This window comes from Chrysemys picta, chromosome 5 (assembly GCF_011386835.1).
Source record: "Chrysemys picta bellii isolate R12L10 chromosome 5, ASM1138683v2, whole genome shotgun sequence".
In the NCBI taxonomy this organism is placed as follows: Eukaryota; Metazoa; Chordata; order Testudines; family Emydidae; genus Chrysemys; species Chrysemys picta.
Genome location: NC_088795.1, coordinates 38,692,010 through 38,712,947, shown reverse-complemented (window position 1 = coordinate 38,712,947; position 20,938 = coordinate 38,692,010). Strand labels below are relative to the sequence as shown.

General features: G+C 41.7%; 1 long non-coding RNA gene across 1 annotated transcript in view; it reads right to left on the bottom strand.

Moving 5' to 3' along the window:
• Window positions 1–267: 267 nt before the first annotated feature.
• LOC135983604 (uncharacterized) overlaps window positions 268–20,938 on the bottom strand; it is a 50,425-nt gene continuing 29,754 nt past the window's right edge. Inside the window, exons 2-4 of the long non-coding RNA XR_010601310.1 lie at window positions 7,904–8,004; window positions 6,069–6,225; window positions 268–4,249 (exon numbers count right to left, since the gene is read on the bottom strand). This is a non-coding gene — a long non-coding RNA (uncharacterized LOC135983604). The remainder of the gene's footprint in view (window positions 4,250–6,068; window positions 6,226–7,903; window positions 8,005–20,938) is intronic.

Below are 20,938 nucleotides of genomic sequence, written 5' to 3'. Positions count from 1 at the left end.
TTGTGCCTGAGAAGTGCTTCAGTTCCCGAGCAGACAATGTGGCACCAGAACAGCCTGCTGCGTTCATGCTGTTGGCTGTTCTGGCACCACAGAGGTCTCTGGTGGGTGAAAGGTGGAACTGAAGCACTTCTTTGGCACAATGAATTTTCTGTGGAAAAAAATAAAATTCTGTGGGACACATGAATTCTGTGCATGCGCAGTGGCACAGAATTCCCCCAGGAGTAACTCTTTTTTACATAAATAGTGTGCATTTATGGAGGTGGATTTTTGGACAGGGGGAATCTTTCAGCTGCAGAAGTGAAGTTCAGCTGCTTGTATCTTTCAGGCCTAGCAATTAGTCCTCATTGGTTTATATCCATTTTCAGTTTCAGAACGATCTTGGAAGAAAGAGTTGGAAATTTATATTCTTTTTATGCTGAGATTATCTTTTATATTTATATTTTCCCCAAGATTGGGGGACATTGAAAAGGAGGATGGGACATTTTCAGCCATAGGGTCCCAAAGGCTGTCTCTTATTCCGAAGAATTTTATTGTACATTTACATGGATGGCATCTCTGTTCATTGTTTTCAGTAGGGGCTATTTGTGGAGCACATGGGAAAATGGATAAGTAGGATTTTCCCTTGCAGTGTGTCAGCTGTATCCTCAAACTGAGTGAGACCAAACATGCTATTCTGGCGTAAATAGATTACCTTTAGCACTGAAACAGTATTATGAAAGCTTCATTACTGAGCTCCCTTGTTTTTAAAAGAGGATCACACAAAGCAGAGATTCACTTGAAGGACAAAAAAATCTGCCTACAATTATAGCAAGGCACTTTTTTGCTTCAGGAGAAAAGTTTTTAATTAATTGTGCCAATAAAGGTTTTCATACTTTTAGAAGGAAGTTGGCTTTAGGGTATGTGAAATCTCTCACCAATTCTCGTGTTAATCTAGCTGTCTTTAGAGATTAGACTCATAGACTCATAGACTCTGCCAACAAAAATGAACAAAAGATCTCATTCTATTACTGGGTAACATCTATTGTAGGTATTTTGTAGTAATTTTGTCTTCCCGCAAATGATACAAAGATTTCCTTCCTGCGCCCGCATGTTTATCAGTCTTTTACATGACATCAGTCTGATATCATTTCACTCTTTCTTTTTTCCCTTATGATTAGAAGAAAACAAACAAACACAAAAATCAACAGGGAATTTTCTCCTCTAGGATGCCCTAATACATTATCCTTGGGAGACAAATCCAAATGAAAGTCCAGGGCTCATTTAATTTTTAAAGGATAATGGAAAATGCATGAGTGTCACTTTATATTTGTTGCCTTATACTGGGCTGCTTTTCTATTTTTGCTTATATGCGAGTAGAATTAAAAATAAATAGAAAACTATAATGTAGCAGAAAATGACCCCAAAAGATTCTGACAAGAAACCAAACTGAAACATTGGATGTTCAATTACATAGAATTAGCGTAAACATGCATAGTTTTCTGTCTGTTTTTTTTATATTACTGTCATATTAGTTTTTCTTTGAGGGGAAAAATGTGTTCTTTGTTTTGCTTGAAATGCAAACAGTTTAAGGGAAAAATTATGTCTATTCCCTGTCAACCACAAGAAAGTTCAGATCACTTGTCCAGAAATAATCTTGTATGTATTTCTTATTTTTGTAGAAGCCATACTAAGTTATCCAAACCTGAGTTACTCCTCTTCTCATTCAAAGGCTGACTTATCCAAAGCTAGCAGCAGGAACAAACTGTCATCTATCTCTAACTGAATCCCTGATTCAGCAAGCTACTTAAGCACATGCCTGATTTTAAGCATGAGAGTAGTCCCCCTCAAGTCAATGAGATTTTACATATTTAAAGTGAGGCATGTGATTAGGTGCCTTGTTCAGTCAGGGTCTCAGAGTGTATGTGTGCTTGTTTCCCCCCACAAAACAGGTCATCCTATAACAGTCCTACAGGCAGTCCTGTTATTGTTGTGTTCCCAACAGACACATCTGTTCTGGGACACATTGGTTAATATTAAGCAGGCTGATGCATAGCTTTCTTTATGTATATATTAACATGTTTTCTGTCCAGCGGAATCTGACCCTTACATAACCTCCCAGGGGCTATGACAAATATGCAGTAAAATTATATTAAAAATCCAAAGATGACAGGAAGAGGAAGATTCATACCCACTGAAGCTCTTAAAACTTGTGTTTACTGCCATCTGGTATTGTAATCCCTTGAGATACTGACCTTCATTGCCTCTTTTCGCCCTCCCATTCCATGTCAGTATTTCATGAAACAACTGCTTCTGCTGCCATGCAGCTGAATGAACTTATTCTGTCCTCCTTGCCCCTTTTTCCCTAGGAGATTATGCTTGATATAGATCTTCCTTTAAGATAGCACAGAGAGCTCCAAGAACTCCATTAGTAGATAATAAAAGTAGATTTCCTTTTTAAAATAATCTGTGTTCAAATTCTGTCATGTCTGCCAACTGCTTGATATGGTCAAGCAGTGGAAACCCCCGGGTGCAGCTCCTCAGCTGTAACAGTGTAAACTGTTACAGTTCCATGTAACTCCATTGGCTCCATAACAGCTTACACCAGCCGAGAACGTGCTCTTTTGTGCCTATTTCTGACATGTTATCACAGCTGATACCGAGACAGAAGGTTTCCATAGTCTACAGGAATAAGATCTCCTAAGGGAGACTTCTTCAGGCCACATTTGTAAAATCTGTGCTGCTAAGCTTGTCCAAGCTTCAAGCTGTATTTTTGTATTTCTGACACACAAGCTCTCCCTGTTCTGATTTAAATAAGTTTTTAATTGAAACAAAAGCTGCATCTTCCATTCTGTTCAGGTAAGGTGAACAAAAGCAGAACTTCTCTGCTGGTGCCTGGAACCCAGACTGTGCAGTGTATTATGAAAACCTCTCAATAGCAGGAAAGGGAGGTTATAGTCAAGCATTCATATTTCCACCTCACTGAACAGTACATTAAAAGTAACTGACCTGCTCAACTACCTTGTCTTTTTTAGAAGTACTTCGTAGGGGAAAAGTATATCTGACAACAGCCTTCTAAAGGTCACTGTAAGCAGAGGAAGTCTGGCACCATTTCTTTCTGCTTCTGTCATCTGGCTTAACTGCTACATTTATTGCAGTCCCTTCTGTTGAGAATTAAGCATTTGGTCAGTTATAAATCACAGAGTTACCATTCCTTGTATCAGAAACATATTACAAAATTCTATTGTCTGGACTTAACAAGAAGATTTGGCTTTCTAAGCAAAAATGACTAAATGCAGAATCACAGGTATCAGCTGTAAATGTCCTTCAGGCAAAATTTTGTCAATGTTTTCCATGTATTCACTGACTGTGCAAGCCAGATTGGTACCCTCCATGCATGTCTACCAAAGACAGCAAACTCTAATCACTACTTAGCATTTCAGGACCCCGGAAAGGGAACTGTTCTTTGATCATATTGAATTCACTCTTGGAATCCAATGTACTGTCCCTGACATGGTATAACTATTTTTCTTTCCATGTGGTGGAATAACCTTTTCTGTTGCCTAAAAATGTCAAATTTGTGGTGTTAGTTGTGAATTTTTAGAGCCACTATTCAGGATGGTAACTAGGGGCATATAGCAAGCAGATAAAGATCTGCGTAAACAGAAAATAAAGACAGTCTTGCATTCACCCCAACCAGTGGCCTGGGTCTCCGTAATTGCTATAGGCCCTTGGCTCTTTTCACTTAATGGAAGTAAAAACTTAATGTTAGCTCCCTATAATACTGTCATGCATGGATATGACCACTGGTGGGAATAATTCCACCGTCCCATCCCTTGACATTTTTACTAATCTGTTAATGTCCTCTTCACTGTGGTTATAGGACAAATGCCTTTTCAGTACCGGGTTACTCTTCTGCCCCCAACTTCACTGGTTGGGCCTCTGCTGACACTGAATTTAATAAGCAGACAAAACTTCAGAGACACACAAGATACTTTAAACATAATGGGCCATATGCCCACTTGGTGCAATTTGGTGTACCACCATTGAAATGTATGGGATGCACAGCCCTTATGAGCTGCATTGACTTACATCACCCTTTTAGTTACATTTGGCAGACTAGTAGCAGATTAAGGGTTAAATCCTTGTCACATTTCATTTTTTAAAAAATCATCCTGCTTTCTCTTCTTTGATTTCTGGATGTTACACTGAGCTTCAGCCCATCCAATCCACATGCCACTCTTCCTGTATTCACTGGCAGTTCCTATGGGATCTAATGAATTTATACGACAAAGGTATTAAGTGCATGAATGTGATCATTTGTCATGATTCTACCTAGAATTCACCTGCCTCCAACCCCACCCAATAGGTTGTATAATAGTTTATAATTACATTAGGTGAACGCCTGTCCCTAATGAAGCAGATTGCTTCACCAGGTAAATCCTTAAGACTCCAAAGGAGTTTTACATTCCTTGCAGCCTCAACTACAAGTGAAACTCAGGCATTGCAAAAAGTATGAAATGAAACTAAAGAAAGATGTTCATGAATTTGTGAAAGGCCAAGCTGTTCTGCTTCAGGGTCACTACCTCTGGGAGGATTATACAGAGGGTACATTGGGCTATCTGGTAGCATGGTCATGACCCCATTTCCTCCCCACCCTACTCCACTCCCTTTTGTGATTGTTTGAACTCTTGTGGGCAGTAGGATAGAAGAATTAATGTAGCTATGAAGGTGAATTATCAGGACAGTTACTACGTGAAGAGTTTACCTGTGTTTAAGCTTCTGGGCATTCCCAGTGTGAAAAAAGGTGTGTTCAGAAGACTGAGCCATCCCTGTATTATGAGTTGGGTGCTTGTACAGTTACTCAAAGTGGTGTGAATTTGATCCAAGCAGCCTGCCTCCTGTGTGCTTACCAAACATTTATGTAAGGCATCTAGTCAAATTTGTCAGCAGCATATTCTAAGTCCTGTCCATTTCTTTCTTTGTGGGTATATTGTGACAGACCCAGACCAGTGGGGTACAGGAGTCTGGTAGAGGGCAAATACACTGGTCACTGGATGAGTAGTTTTCTGTTCCCTGAGTGACCAGAGCAGGGGCTGCACTAGAGTAATCAGGGACCTGCTAGAACCAGTTAAGGCAGGCAGGCTAATTAGGACACCAGGAGCCAATTAAGAAGAAGCTGCTAGAATCAATTAAGGCAGGGTTTTAAAAGGAGCTCATTTCAGTTTGTGGGGTGAGTGTGAGGAGCTGGGAGCAAGAAGCTGAGAGTGAAAGGGTGTGCTGCTGGAGGACTGAGGAGCACAAGCATTATCAGATATCAGGAGGAAGGTCCTGTGGTGAGAATAAGGAAGGTGTTTGGAGGAGGCCATGAGGAAGTAGCCCAGGGAGTTGTAGCTGTCATGCAGCAGTTACAGGAGGCACTATAGACAGCTGCAGTCCACAGGGCCCTGCACTGGAACCCAGAGTAGAGGGCAGGCCTGGGTTCCCCCCAAACCTCCCAATTGACCTGGACTGTGGGTTCTTCCAGAGGGGAAGGTCTCTGGGCTATTCCCCAACCCACATGGTGAATCTCTGAGGCAGGAAAATCTGCCAATAAGTGCAGGACCCACCAAGATAGAGGAGGAACTTTGTCACAATATATAAATAAAATGACCAGTACATAATGGTTCCATATGTAGAAAAAGGAATGGACACCATGTAAGAATTCAAAAATGTTAATGGTTAAATCTATGTAGCCTTAAATGCTTTTTTTTATATGAAAGTTTATTCTAGCTTCTATCATTCTTGTAGTCCATGGAGTTGCAGAGTTGGATATTCTGCCATTCAGAAAGATGATAGTGGGTTATTGTTGAGAGGAAGAAATGTGGTATTTGAATCAAAAGTTGGGTAAATGAGGTAAATGAAGTATAAAATATGGTCTAGATTTTTGCTTGATGCAGGGGAAGGGGGTATCAGGAAGGTGGATGTCCCTCCATGATTCTCAGGACCTACACTGGCCCCAGCATAAAGTTGATAGTAGGCAACTTTATGATGCACAACAATGGTGGGACTGAGCTCACAACACCCTTCAAGTCTTACAACTCCCAGTATACCTTCATGCCGGGTGGCAAGGGTTGGAAGACCAGGGACTCAACCGAACACATCTGCATAAGCAGGGAGCTCCCCTCTGATAAGAGAATTCTCTGGTGGCTAGTTGTGGTTAGTTTCCAGTCCTTTGTACTTCCCAAGTGATGACAAGGAAGCCAGAAACTAAAAAGAAAAACTGAAATTATTAAATGTAATCTATAGTTCATATATAGGTGAGTGAAGAAAGGTTATAATGATGTGTAATGAAAGATCCAAATGGGGAAACCAAAACAAACGAGCAAAACATGTCTCCTTTAAGAAGGTCTGAGGGAAGGCGTAGCCTTAATAAAAGTTCTCACAAATATTGCTCTAAGAACCCATGGGGAAAATTTTCTTCAAGCTGTCCAAAAAATTCAACATGTTTTGGTTGGTGTAGTCTGGTGGGACTGTTCCTCCGTGTCTCAGGGAGGCCACACCGTCTCACAATTTGGTCTGCCAGAGCCTTCTCCAAGCAAAGGGAAAAGGTGGATGATGGGGGGGAATTAGCAGTTCTCAATGGGCTCCAGCCTTCAGGCGGGGCAGGGCCATAAACAGTCTGGGCTCTGGTCTGCATCCCAGCAGAGCAGTAGCAGTTTATTCACCCTGCCTTTAAGCAGGGCAGGACAGCAAGCAGTCAAGGCTCTGGCCTGCAGTCAGGCAGAGCTGTAGCACCAAACCCAGCCTATGAGGCTCAGGTAGGGGTAACTGAGGAGCGCAAGCCTCCTGGCCTAAGGAGGGGGAGTACTGCCATCCCAGGTGTGCGGTGGAAGGGGGATGTGGGACCACCTAACTCCACTGTGCCCTAGCCCAGGACCCTAACAGGGGCAGAGTAGTCCACCACTGGGGCAGCAGGGATCTGCCCACAACACGCCTGCTCTGGCCCGCTCTGAACCAGACTATTGCCTGGTTTCCCTGGGCTGCTTCTTACTCTCCCACTTGTGTGTACCTGTGTCCATGGGTCATCCTCAGTCTCCCCGGGATACACTGCCGCAACTCAGTGGCAGATTGTCAGGGCTGTCTGGAAGCTCAGGCTAGTCTCCGGGGCATCAGTGGTTCTCCTTGGTGTTTCAATTCAGCAGCAAGGAAGAAACATCTGTCCCCTTCCACTTCCTGTCCCACCCCTCTGCTCCGCCCACCAGGTGGCTTGCATCTGAAGGAGGCCATGCTTCCTTGCTACAGTTGGACTCCACCCAACAAGAGTAGAACTGTACAAGTTAGATCAGAGATGCTTTGCTCATTGATAGGGTCACAGAAGTCAAAAAATGGAAAAATATCTCTAACATCCTTTTTTTTTTAAAGCCCCACAAGCTAAGCAACTAAGAGAATAAAACAGTAATCTAGTAGCTCTGTTTAAATTTACTCAAGGTTGTAATTAAAATTAGTTTGGTAGTGTCACTGCAATCCTCATTAGAGAATATTTCACATCACAAACTTGCCACATATAATCTGGCACATAAGACAGTTTCTGTACAGCAGAGGCCCAAATTTCAGCTAATGTGTAAAAAGAACTACCTCTGACCTCAGGAGAGGCAAGTTCATGTTGTCATTCAAGTAGCATAAGGAATTTTGTATCTATGGATAAACTAACAATTTCACATCACAGTATGTTCCTCGTTATTCTCTACCCATTGTTTTGCTGATAGGTACTATTACATACAGTAGACTAGTTTTAACATGCAGCATAGTGATTTAAAATTCGGTTTACCTGAGCATTATGTATTATAAAAAGTTAAAAGTAGCACATAATTTTATAAATAAAAGTATGAACAAATTTAAACAAAGCAATGGAAGAACTGCCCTGATTTCAGTTCAAATAACAAACCTTGGAGATAGGATTTAAGATGTTTTTCTTTGTTAATATCTGAGGGCCTGATCCTGCAACATGTTCATGAGATTCAGCCTTTGAAGAATCAGATTGGTATCCTGGATCAAAATATAAATGTCAAAATCTAAATATAAAATATAAAAGTCAATGTAAAGGACGAGAATCAGAAACTTGTCACCGTTTTTCCAAATTGTCTTGAGCAAATGTTAATCATGTTGGCTTGTGTGCTTCAGTTATTTCATGATTTCAGCATAATTAAGCAACATTACATCTCTTAAACTCATTTCCAGTTTCTTATACCATTCAGAACTTGTTTGTCTTTATCTGTTTTAATATGGTTCTTCTTGCTCTGTCTCTTACCTTGGCAAATCTCTCCCTTCCTGGCTCTAGCAGCACACTGGCTGTTTTATTGTCATTGTTGTGGTCTGCTTAGATACTCAGAGGTGTTGGCTTATTTTCTCAAACATATGGCTGTTTAAAGGGAATGACTCAGATCTTTGACAATAGCCAAGGAGACCACAGATCAGCTCAGGAGACAGGGTGGGAGGATGGTGGCCATTTCATCTCCTTGTTCCTGGGCTATCAGTTACATCAACTGCCAACAGCCTGAAGGGGCCAGTAAGGTAGCTAAGGATCAAGGGAGCTTTGGAAAGCCTTGCCTCTGTGATCTTTCCCTCTGACAACAGCCCTGCATTGGCAGCAGGGTGTGGGTTGGCATAGCAAATGCTACATTGGATCTACGTCTCTGGAAGATCCCTCTATGTTGAGGTGACCCTTGTGGCTCAGTGGCTCTAGGGACACAAGTCACAAGCAATGCAGAGCAGAACTGATCTACTCCCAAATACTTTGCAAGTCAAAACTCAACTTCCTGTCCATTGTGGCACGATAGTGTGTTAAATTCTCTCCTACATTTTTTTCTTTCCTTTCTCTATATTGAAATAAATATGTAATATGGATACAGTGTGTCTGTATTAATACAGCCATGTTTCCCTTACTGAACAAAATATCTGAGTGCCACGGACTTTTTAAAAAAATCTTTAGAATGTATCTAACTTTGGGGGATGACAGCTGAGAGCAGACAAAATATTCATAAAGAGCTTTTACAATTCCAGTCAATTAGGGAAGAGACACCCAGGCAGAGGGGTTTGTGGTCTCCCCATCATCTTGCATACAGGAATATCAGGGTATTTTTGATAGGCTGGTATCATTTGTCCAGCTCAATGTTTTGAACTTCTGTTTTCCTGAAATCAAATCCTCCTCTGGACAGAATAATGGTGTCTCCTCTTTCCCTCCCCCCCACCCCCGCCTTGATTACACTGTGATTCAGCAAAGTATTCAGGCACAGGCCTACATTTGAGTATGTGAGTTATCCAGTTGGCATCAGTGGGGCTACACCTATGCTTAAAATTATTAATACATACCTTGCTTTATCAGGGCTGTAGCACTTTCCTCACATAAAACTAAATAACTCTGTCAGATTGCCTGATCTTGCAGTGAAACCTTGGGGAGGAGAGGCCAGGTCTGAAGAAAAAATAGTGTTCCACAATGTTATTCTGTTGAGGGAGGGGAGCTTTCTACCCCCAAATAATAAGCTATAAGGCTGGTCCTCAAACTCTGTGAATAGCCTGGGGAACCCACAAGAAGCCAGTGCTATGCACACAAGACATTTGCTGCTGTCACACTACTAGCAAAAATAGTCATAGGCCAAAAATCCTGGCCCACCAGTGGTTTTCACAACTTGACTGGAGCTATTGGGCCCGGTTGTGCTCTTCATTTGTGATAGGTTACATGTATTCTAATGGTTTTCACACCCTTTTCTAGACTTCATCATAAGAGAAGCTCTGCTGTAGCTTCTCAGCCTTGTCCTATCTCCCACTGTGTTCCTGAACTACCACAAACTATCTGATAGTCTTGAAACTGGGGTTTGATTCATGTGGAGGCAATGCCTCTCCAACTGCACAGCATAGGGGTTAGACTCCCCTCCAGCTGAATAACTGCCAAGGATTAGTGGACTAGAGCCAGTAGACTTCTGCCTTCTCTGAAAAGGAAATGACAGCTGGGAGAAGATGGATCCAGAGATCCACTCCCCATAGGAATTGTGGCTGGGCCATGGGACACCACTATTCTGTCCATAGGACAATTTGATTTCAGGAAAACAAAGGTTCAAAACACTGAGCTGGAAAGAGACAGCTTCATCCTCTTCCCCAGGATCTGAAAATCCACCTTCAACAGTCAAAACCTTTTAATCCCATTTGGGATCCCATTTCCCTGTTTTTTCTACAGTGACTGCACAGGATTCACTGCTGCAGGTCATTAGAGAGAGAGAGACAGGGCCGGCTCCAGGCACCAGCCTGGCAAGCAGGTGCTTGGGGCGGCACGTCCAGGAATTCGGCGGCAATTTGGCGGACGGTTCCTCATTCCCACTCGGAGTGAAGGACCTCCCGCTGAATTGCAGCCACAGATCGCGATCGCGACTTTTTTTTTTTTTTTTGGCTGCTTGGGGGGGCCAAAACCCTGGAGTTGGCCCTGGAGAGAGAGAGCACAGATTCTTGGAGAGTCTTCTGTGGGGCAGGGCCTCCTGCCAAGCGATTGTACATTTTGCTCCTGCAGTAAAGATGTACAGCTCCTTGGCTCCCGTTCTGCTGCAGGCCTGAAATCTTAAAGATCTACAGAACTATAAGGGATAAGAAACGATAGGGAAGGTGCTAGTAAGAGGCTACTCCCATATAACCATGGAACAGGATTTAGTCCCAGAAGAACATGTCTAAAATCAGAATGCATTTCTCTTTCTATTCATTTGAAAAAGCACAACACAACAGTGCATTTTTGATGCTCTGTGTTTATTGCTCATTTTCTGTCAATTATCTGTAACAGTGTGAAAATATTTAAAGTGAATAAAAGGTCAGGACGCTTTTTGATCTTTTTTTATTGTGTTAGAAAAGGTAGTGCTAGCAGATAAAATATTCAGGTACCAGCTGAGAGCAGACAGAACCAATAAAATCAGAAATAAAGGGTGTTTTATTGTGCTCTGGTGGCTGGGTAAATTATGCCTCTGAAGCATGTTTCTCTGTGCACTGGTCTGATGGTAAGTCACCCTCACTGTAACTGGTGCTTAGTGTTTGCTTGGATAGAGCAACATGATGTAATAGCAATAATGTCCTGTTTGAAACTCTTTTGATGGTCACATAAAGACCAGAATTGAGGTCTTTTAATGGACCTGTAATGACTGAATACAGATTTGCAGCACATTAAAGATGATCCTTGAAACACGAGGTGTGCTGTCAGTAAAGTAAGCCATGTTCCAGTCTTTCTGAAGTGCAAAAGAAAAGGTCAAGAATACTATGCAGATTCATAAATGTTAAGGCCAGAAGGGATCATGAGATTACCTAGTCTGATTTCCTGCATAACACAGGCCAAAGACTTTCACACGCTTACCCTGATAGTAAGCACAATAGCTTGTGCCTCAGTAAATCATATCTGCTACAAAGGCATCCAGTCATGATTTGAAGATATCATGAGATGGAGAATCCACCATTCCCATTGGTAGTTTATTCCAGTATGTAATCACACTCATCATTAATTAAATCAATAGTAGAAGTTAAGTGCCTAATTCATAAAGTCACTTTAGAAAATCCATCTGGATCTTTATGCACTTAAATATCTTTGAAAATGTGGCCCAGACTGATTTAATTACATACATAGGGTTAATAAGAAAACATGGCTAAAAGAACTGAACATGGAAAATTCATGAATGCTAATGGATATGATTATATTTTTCTTGACTCCTGTGAGGTTGTCCTGGAAATGATGGAGGCCAATAATATTCTTGTGTACATAGATAAATGAGAAACTCAAAGGGATTTCTGATATTGACCACAGCGCTGGAAGCCCTAGAATGATATGGAATGCCATAAGCAACAGATGACTCATACACTATTATAAGGATTTAAAAATGAACATTTGGGGTATGTTGGCAGTGACAAAATAAATAATTCTACTTTAAAGTACAAAAAAGTTTATTCCTAGTTACCTGACTAGGAAACATGTTTGCTCCAGAATATGTAAGTTGCCTTTAACAGCTTAATTTGGAATCCAGTAATACTGCTGTATTGGAGAAAAAACAGCAGAGAAATTAGCCCAGTAAAAATATTCAAGATGCAAAGCTGTAATTTTCTCAAACTGAGGTCAACCAGAGATTTGGGTGAGATAAATGTAATGAGCCAGATCCTCAGCCCTATTTTCATTTACTTCAGTGGAGCTCCATCAGCTGAGAATCTGTCCCCATGTATTTAACTAGTATTAATACACATTGCACCCCAATCACAATGAGTGAGGCCTGAAAGAGTCAGAGAAAATGATTTCCTAGAACAAGCCACCCTTTGAGATTCACCCAATCTCACCCTGGTTAGTGACCTCAGCCCATATCCCCAAAGGTATTTAGGCACCTAACTCCTATTGAAATCAATAGAAATTTAGGACCTAAATATCTTGGAGTATCTGGACCTTCCTGGAATATCAGGGACTTCACAGAGCAATGATGCCTATACAAGAACAGCACAATGTGGAATGAAAATGATATTGCAGCATCCGTATGCTATTTTATTAGGAATAATCCAGCTGAAAAGAAATTGACTGCACTTTCTGAAGTGCAAAACAGTGTAGTGTGATCAGTATAATAATGGAAGTCTAATTAAACTCACAGTCTAATAAAGTGAGTCTCTTTTGTAAACTGCTGCACTAATTAGAACTCGACCTATTCAGTGGCAAAAAAACCTATGTTAATGCTGAGTTAAGGTTGCTTGGTAGTATGTCATCCCTTTGCAGAATGGTGAGCTAAGTAGAACGCAAACTTCTGAAAACCAGGATATGCAGATTGCCCATGCAACTTTTACTCTGCCTTCTTCCAGCAATGACCCAATATGCCCCATTAACAGACATACTTTTACTCTGCCAACCTCACACTTGCTGAAATGTACAAGTTTATCATCTCCTTTGATAATCCATTCACTCTCACCCACAGGATTCCAATTAACACTATTAAAGGACAAAAAAGAAAAGAGTCATACCACCTTCCCGCTTTTTTTATGGAGGTGGCAGTAGCCAATGGTAATTATTTGATTATGCTGTAGGTGCAAGTCAGTGTGGCACTTCCAGAGTGAGGACTGAAGGGTAGTTGAGGTACAGGGCAGTTGAAGTGCACTGGCGGAGCTGGCAGGGAGGGATCCAAGCAGGTTGGCATGCAGGAGGATTGGGGTGCACTAGCAAAACTTTGGAGTGCAGGAGAGTAACAGAGTTGGAGTGTAGGAGGGGTTGGGGTGCACTTGCAGAGCTACTAATGCAGGGGATTGGCAGAGCTGGAGTTGCAGGAGGTTGGCATGCCGGGGATTAGGGTGCACTGGCAGAGCTGCTGGTGTGTGTGTGGGGGGGTTGGGGTGCTAGATGATTGAGGTGCACTGGCATAACTGGGGTAAAGGAGGTTGGGGTGCATTGGCAAAACTGTGGCATGCAGGGAAGTCCAGGATGACTGGGGTGCACTGGCAGAGTTGTGGAATGTAGGAGGGGTTGGGATGCAGTGGCAGACCTGGGGTTGCAAGGTGGCTGGGGTATAAGATTGGAGTGCACTGGTAGAATGGGGTGTGTGTGTGTGCCAGACATCCCACTCCTCCCCATCATCCATCCGCATTGAACCTCCTTCCACTGCAACCCCAAACCCCTCTCCCCCTATTCCTCCACTCTTTTGCCCCCTAATATTTCTCCCATCCTAGGAAGTATTCACATGTCTAATATTCCCCAAAGACTTTGATTGCATTCCCCCTGTAATGGGGCTTACCCCTGTGCAAGGCAAGGGAAAGAACACCAATTAGTCTTGCTCCACACCTGTGGGGTGATTAGCTAATTGTCTCCTGGTCAGAGGATGTGACGCTAGTAGATTGAGGGAGGCCAGTAGGCTACAGATTGCAGAGAGTGCAAATTTCTGGTGGAGTGAAACCCTGGGATAGACAGGAGGCAACAGAGGAAGAACTCTACAGAAGCAGATTAGGCCTTTGAAGGAGAATGCCTGTTGTAGGGTCAATAGGGGAACAACATTGGAGTCAGAGAGGGGTAAAAGGGGTATTAGTGTAGACTTGCTTAGACTTTCAGTTGGACTTGTTTCTCTTAGTCTGGAAGGGGTTTAGACTGTCATGTGACTTGGCTAGAGGGCTAAGCCATAGACAACCCAGAGGAGGAGTTAGGAGAAGGAAAGATTGGGAACGGCTGTTGCAGGATTGAAGGAGAGCTTGAGTGTATGTAGGTGTTGCAGAAATGAGGACCCTCTGCAATGCTATAACTAGAGATAAAGGGGTGCCTATCAGGTGAGGCTATGCAATTATAACTCCCCAAATTAAATGGCAATAACCTTCAGACACTTATCCTCCCACATAAAACAAAAGGAATTTTGGAGTATGTTAATTGAAGGGTAAATTCTCCACAATTACGAGGTATGATTCACTGACTGAGTCACTAGTACCTTTCAGTTTAATAGTACAAGGCGGGTGAAGGAAACTTTTTTTGGTGGGGGCAGAAACTGTAACTTGGGGGAATCTGTCAGTCATGTGATGCTAAATCTGCATCACGAATACTACCCTATGCCCTTGGGATGCACACCAGTTTTCAAACCAATCCATTCATATTCTAGAGCACTTACAATGTAGTGGAAGGGGAAATCCTCTAGATGTCTTTCTGAACTGGTGTGGAAAACATACATTTTCCTAGTTACTATTATCTGTTTGGGCCCCCCAAAGATTTAGTGAGTGCCATACACTGCGTTGGGTAAATCTTCTTGGATTATCCCATAGTATATCAATAGCTTGATTTTTAGTTCTGGGGGGGAAAAAAACTAACAATTTTTAAAAACGGCTCTATTTCAGGGCTTCTGTCTCTGGAAACCTGGGCTCAAATGACTCAGACTTGGATCAGTAATCCCACCATGCACTTTCCTGAGGTGCCCCTTCCTGAGGCTCACCATATTTCAAAGAAAACTAACTATGCCTGTTGATTTTTAGATGACTTAGAAAGGTCAACCATTAAACTGATGTCGTAATGCAGACATAACTATAGTGTTGTTCCCATGCCACTATAGTATAGATGGCACTTGTCAGATGGCTGCATAAAAGGGGACTTTCAAGAATGTAAATGCTGGGAGTAGGGTGATTAGAATGCATGGATACATCCGTGGTGCCAGAAAGCCACGGTGTTTCAAATAACGTCTTATCTATATACCTGGGATGAAATTGGCTTCAGTGGAGGCAACAATGTCAAAACTCTCATTGGCTTCAATAAAGCCAAGATTTCATCCCTGGCTTCCAAAACTCCTCCATCTCAGGCTTTCTAAGACACACTGAATGGGAAAGGAGAAATAAAAGTAAGGTGACCTCTCTAAATCAATGTCTGAGATGGCAACCTCTGAAGTTTAATGGTGAGAGGGGAAGCTGCAGTTCTAGGCTCCAGAAACACCTGTTGGCTATATCAAGCTCTGCGTACCAGTGTGAATGTTACTAGTTTTTCTTCACTATTTTACTACATGAAAGACTTCTAGCTTTCACCTGAGAATCTTTAAAGGGTCAGGCAGTAACCCAAAATACAGGAGAAAATGGTTTCCCAAATAAAACAGAATTGCCTGTTGGTCCATCAGGGTAGAAGATTCCCCTTGAGGAACTGTTGGTAAGGGGCAACTTGTCAAAATCTGCAGAATAAACTGTTTCCCAATAGCAGCACAGCTAATTCACCAGTATAGACAACTTTATCTCCCCTGCCACCCAGGTGGATTTGAAACAAGGCAGCAGGAATTAATTGATCAGCAGTAACGAGTGGATTTCTATAGGAAATCTAAAACTAAAGCATTCCATAGAGTTCAGCCATTTCCTCACTCTTCCCAGCAATGATCTATAGCAGGGGTAGGCAACCTATGGCACATGTGCCGAAGGCAGCACGTGAGCTGATTTTCAATGGCACTCACACTGCCCAGGTCCTGGCCACCGGTCCAGGGGCTCTGCATTTTAATTTAATTTTAAATGAAGCTTCTTAAACATTTAAAAAACCTTATTTACTTTACATACAACAATAGTTTAGTTATATATTATAGACTTATAGAAAGAGACCTTCTAAAAACGTTAAAAGGTATTACTGGCACGCAGAACCTTAAATTAGAGTGAATAAATGAAGACTCAGCTACACTTCTGAAAGGTTGCCAACCCCTGATCTATAGAAACCAGACCTCAGAGTCTTCAATAAGAGATAGGAACAGGAAAGAGAATGGAGTGGATTGGCTTCTCTGCCCATATTCGATAGCTCTTTAGGTGTACTTTATCTTCCACTTTCTGTAGTAGAGGATAGTATGTGGCCATCTGTTAACAGATTTTCCAACAAGTATCAAATGCCATACTCCAGTAATCACTTTGATGGGTGTAAGTGAGAAAGTGACATAGGTACGGGATTGGTGTATTTAAATAACCTCAGAACTGAATTTTCAGAAAAAAAGTGTTTCCCTGAGAATCTTTCTTCTTGATTTTAAAATTAAACAGAACAAAAGTAATTATTAGATTATTTCCTAATGGTATATACATTCTGACTAGATGTCTAAAGCCAGAAGCAGAAAAATCAAGCACTAGTGGAAAGGCAAAGTGGCTGATGCGGGCAAAGGCTCCAGATATAGTACAGTTTTCCACAGTACATCATGAATTTGTGAAGGTCAAGAAAAATGTGTAGACCACATTCTATTATGTTCTGAAATTACTGAACACAACCTATAAAATTGTGTGGCTTATGAGACTTGTGTATCCTCAAATGGGCCATAATTACAAACTGTGTGGAAATTGATATAATGCTCTTATCTTTGTCTGTTCCCCAATAAATAATAACTTGTTTCAGAAAAAAAATGATATTTAGACAGTGTGTATATCCAAGAACATTTCCAATACCTTACTGTGCTTTGGGATTACAGTCTACAATAAAAAAATGGTGGGCCATCCAGAGGGATGTCAGATATATTGGTAATATAAAAACAGTAGCCACAGAAACATCATAATAAAGATGATAGATGTATGGATTTAAACTTTCAGCTCTTCCTTGATATAAAAATTCTGCTGATAATTTATCAGAATGGATCTCCTCATTTCTAAGACAGACATTGAGATTTTCTATGGTTCATTTAATAAGAAACTATTTTTTCTCCCAGTTGCATATTTCAACATTTTTGGTTAATAGAAATAGAAACTGTTCAGATTGTTCTCCTTTCCTTTCAAGGGCAGATACACACATTGAAAAGAACTCTGAAAACAAATCAGAGGGGAAAAAAAGATAATCATGTGGACTTATGCTTTCAGATTCTGTCCATAAGTGTACTATCTGGCCTGATCCACTCCTCAGTAGAAAGTCTCCCACTATTTTCAGTATGTTTTGGATCAGTCATGAGTGATTTAGTATAACACTTTTTTGTTAATGTATGCAATAACTAGACCTTCTCAGCAAATAAATGTTAATATTTGGAAAGAGAGATTGGGAAGTTAATATACTCATCAGTGTACATTTATATATGCATGCATATATAAAACAAATTCTGGAACAGTGTGGAGAAAAAAGGAAACACCAAGAAAATGGAATTTTATTCCTTTTAACACACAAGTGAATAATTCCTAAATTTAGTTACATTATGACACTTCAAAATTAAATGGAGAAACTTTGTTTGAGTGTCAAAAAGAGGACTACAACTATGAAGTTGCAGAAGGGATGCATTTGCCATGGTGGATTTTTCTGTATCAATGTGAAGCATATTTGAAGATTCAGAAGATGTTTCATCTAGATCTCCCCCCCCCCACTTTTTGCTGCAAAAACAATCCCCCAAAAAATCAAATACTGACACAGGTACTTGTTAGACTCTGCAAATAACTGTTGGGGGTGCGAGGGTTGTCACTGGAAGTGGTGGTGGGGGGAAATCAGGAAATGATTCAGGGTGAACAAAAGTAATTTTTTGAATTTTCAGCAAAATGAAAAATGGTTATGGGTCTTGTGTGACCTGAAATGAAATATTTCCTTTTAGGTATTTTAAATCTGTGGTTTTAAGAAAATAAAATAAAATAAATTGAGGTCTAGATTCATAAAACAGAAGTGGTGGCTATTATACTCATTAGCCCCATGGTTAAAACATTCAGGTGTGATGTGAGAGACCAGGTGAAAATCTCTGCTTGAAATAGTTGAATAGCCACTGGGGCAGAGAAAGTGACTCTATTGCCTGGTGTTGAGTTCTCCACAGGGTTCACGTCTCTGCTTCAGATCTGGGATGCGAAACTGGATCTTCCACAACCCATGTGAGTGGACCAGCCACTGGCCTATTCCATAAAAGGAGGGGTGGCATGGTGTCCTCAGTTTTGTGATTTCCCCTTATGAATCTAGCCTGAATAATCAGTGTTTTATTTGCAAAAAGAACAAGAGTACTTGTGGCAACTTAGAGACTAACAAATTTATTTGAGCATAAGCTTTCATGGGCTACAGCCCACTTCTTCGGATGCATAGAATGGACCATGTATTGAGGAGGTATATATACACATACAGAGAGCATGAAAAGGTGGGAGTTGTCTTACCAACTCTGAGAGGCCAATTAAGTAAGAGAAAAAACTTTTGAAGTGATAATCAAGATAACCCAGTACAGACAGTTTGATAAGAAGTGTGAGAATACTTACAAGGGGAGATAGATTCAATGTTTGTAATGGCTCAGCCATTCCCAGTCTCTATTCAAGCCTAAATTGATTGTTTCTAGTTTTCATATCAATTGAAGCAGTTTCTCATTGGAGTCTGTTTTTGAAGCTTTTCTGTTGCAAAATTGCCACCCTCAGGTCTGTTATTGCGTGACCAGACAGGTTAAAGTGTTCTCCTACTGGTTTTTGAATGTTATGATTCCTGATGCCAGATTTGTGTCCATTTATTCTTTTGCGTAGAAACTGTCCAGTTTGGCCAATGTACATGGCAGAGGGGCATTGCTGGCACATGATGGCATATATCACATTGGTAGATGTGCAGGTGAATGAACCCCTGATAGCATGGCTGATGTAATTAGGTCCTATGATATTACTTGAATAGATATGTGGACAGAGTTGGCATCGGGTTTTGTTGCAAGGATAGGTTCCTGGGTCTGTGTTTTTGTTCAGTGGTGTGTGGTTGCTGGTGAGTATTTGCTTCAGGTTGGGGGGGTTGTCTGTAAGCGAGGTCAGTCTCCCAAGATCTCTGAGAGTGAGGGATCATCTTTCAGGATAGGTTGTAGATCTTTGATGATGCGCTGGAGAGGTTTTAGTTGGGGGCTGAAGTTGACAGCTAGTGGTGTTCTGTTATTTTCTTTGTTGGGCTTTCTTGTAGGAGGTGACTTCTGGGTACTCGTCTGGCTCTGTCAATTTGTTTTTTCACTTCAGCAGGTGGGTATTGTAGTTTTAAGAATGCTTGATAGAGATCTTGTAGGTGCATGTCTCTGGATTGGAGCAAATGTGGTTGTATCTTAGAGCTTGGCTGTAGACAATGGATCATGTGGTGTGTCCTGGATGGAAGCTGGAGGCATGTAGGTAAGTATAGCGGTCAGTAGGTTTCCGGCATAGGGTGGTATTTATGTGACCATCGCTTATCAGCACAGTAGTGTCCAGGAAATGGATCGCTTGCGTGGATTGATCTAGGCTGAGGTTGATGGTGGGATGGAAATTATTGAAATCATGGTGGAATTCCTCAAGGGCTTCTTTTCCATGGGTCCAGAGGATGAAGATGTCATCAGTGTAGCGCAAGTAGAGTAGGGGCATTAGGGGATGAGAGCTAAGGAAGTGTTGTTCTAAGGCAGCCATAAAAATGTTGGCGTACTGTGGGGCCATGCGGGTACCCATAGCAGTGCCGCTGACTTCAAGGTATATATTGTCCCCAAATGTGAAATAGTTGTGGGTGAGGACAAAGTCACAAAGTTCAGCCACCAGGTTAGCTGTGACATTATCAGGGATACTGTTCCTGATAGCTTGTAGTCCATCTTTGTGTGGAATATTGGTGTAGAGGGCTTCTACATCCATAGTGGCCAGGATTGTGTTTTCTGGAAGATCACCGATGGATTGTAGTTTCCTCAGGAAGTCAATGGTGTCTCAAAGATAGCTGGGAGTGCTGGTAGCGTAGGGCCTGAGGAGAGAGTCCACATAGCCAGACAATCCTGATGTTAGGGTACCAATGCCTGAGATGATGGGGCATCCAGGATTTCCAGGTTTATGGATCTTGGGTAGCAAATAGAATATCCCTGGGCGGGGTTCTAGGCATGTGTCTGTACAGATTTGTTCCTGTGCTTTGTCAGGGAGATTTTTAGCAGATGGTGTAGTTTCCTTAGGTAATCCTCAGTGGGATCAGAGGATAATGGCCTCTGGAATGTGGTGTTAGAGAGCTGTCTAGCAGCCTCTTGGTCATATTAAAATTTATTCATGATGACGACAGCACCTCCTTTGTCAGCCTTTTTGATTATGATGTCAGAGTTGTTCCTGAGGCTGTAGATGGCGTTGTGCTCAGCATGGCTGAGGTTATGGGGAAAATGATGTTGCTTTCCCACAATTTCAGCCTTTGCACGTTGACTGAAGCAATCTATGTAGAAGTCCAGTCTCGTTTCGACCATCCGGAAGAGTCCACGCAGAATCCTGTGGGTTTTTTTTTGTAGTGCTGGTAGGGAGAATTCTGTGGGTTAGCATGCTGTTCAGGGGTATGTTGGAAATATTCTTTGAGTCAGAGATGTCGAAAGTAGGATTCTAGGTCACCGCAGAACTGTATCATGTTCATGGGTCTGGAGTCTTTTTAACCAAAATGACTCACCAAAATCAACACAAATTCTCAAAATGTTTGTCATCCCAAACCTGCACTTTCTACAGGAGGAAAGTTTTGGCCAAAATTTTCTGTGCAGCTGTAATTATAATACAACTCTGAAATATTGTTACAGTGATGAGGTGTACCAGGCTCAGAGCCCCCCCTACTGGAGGCCTTAGGGCCCTGCTACAT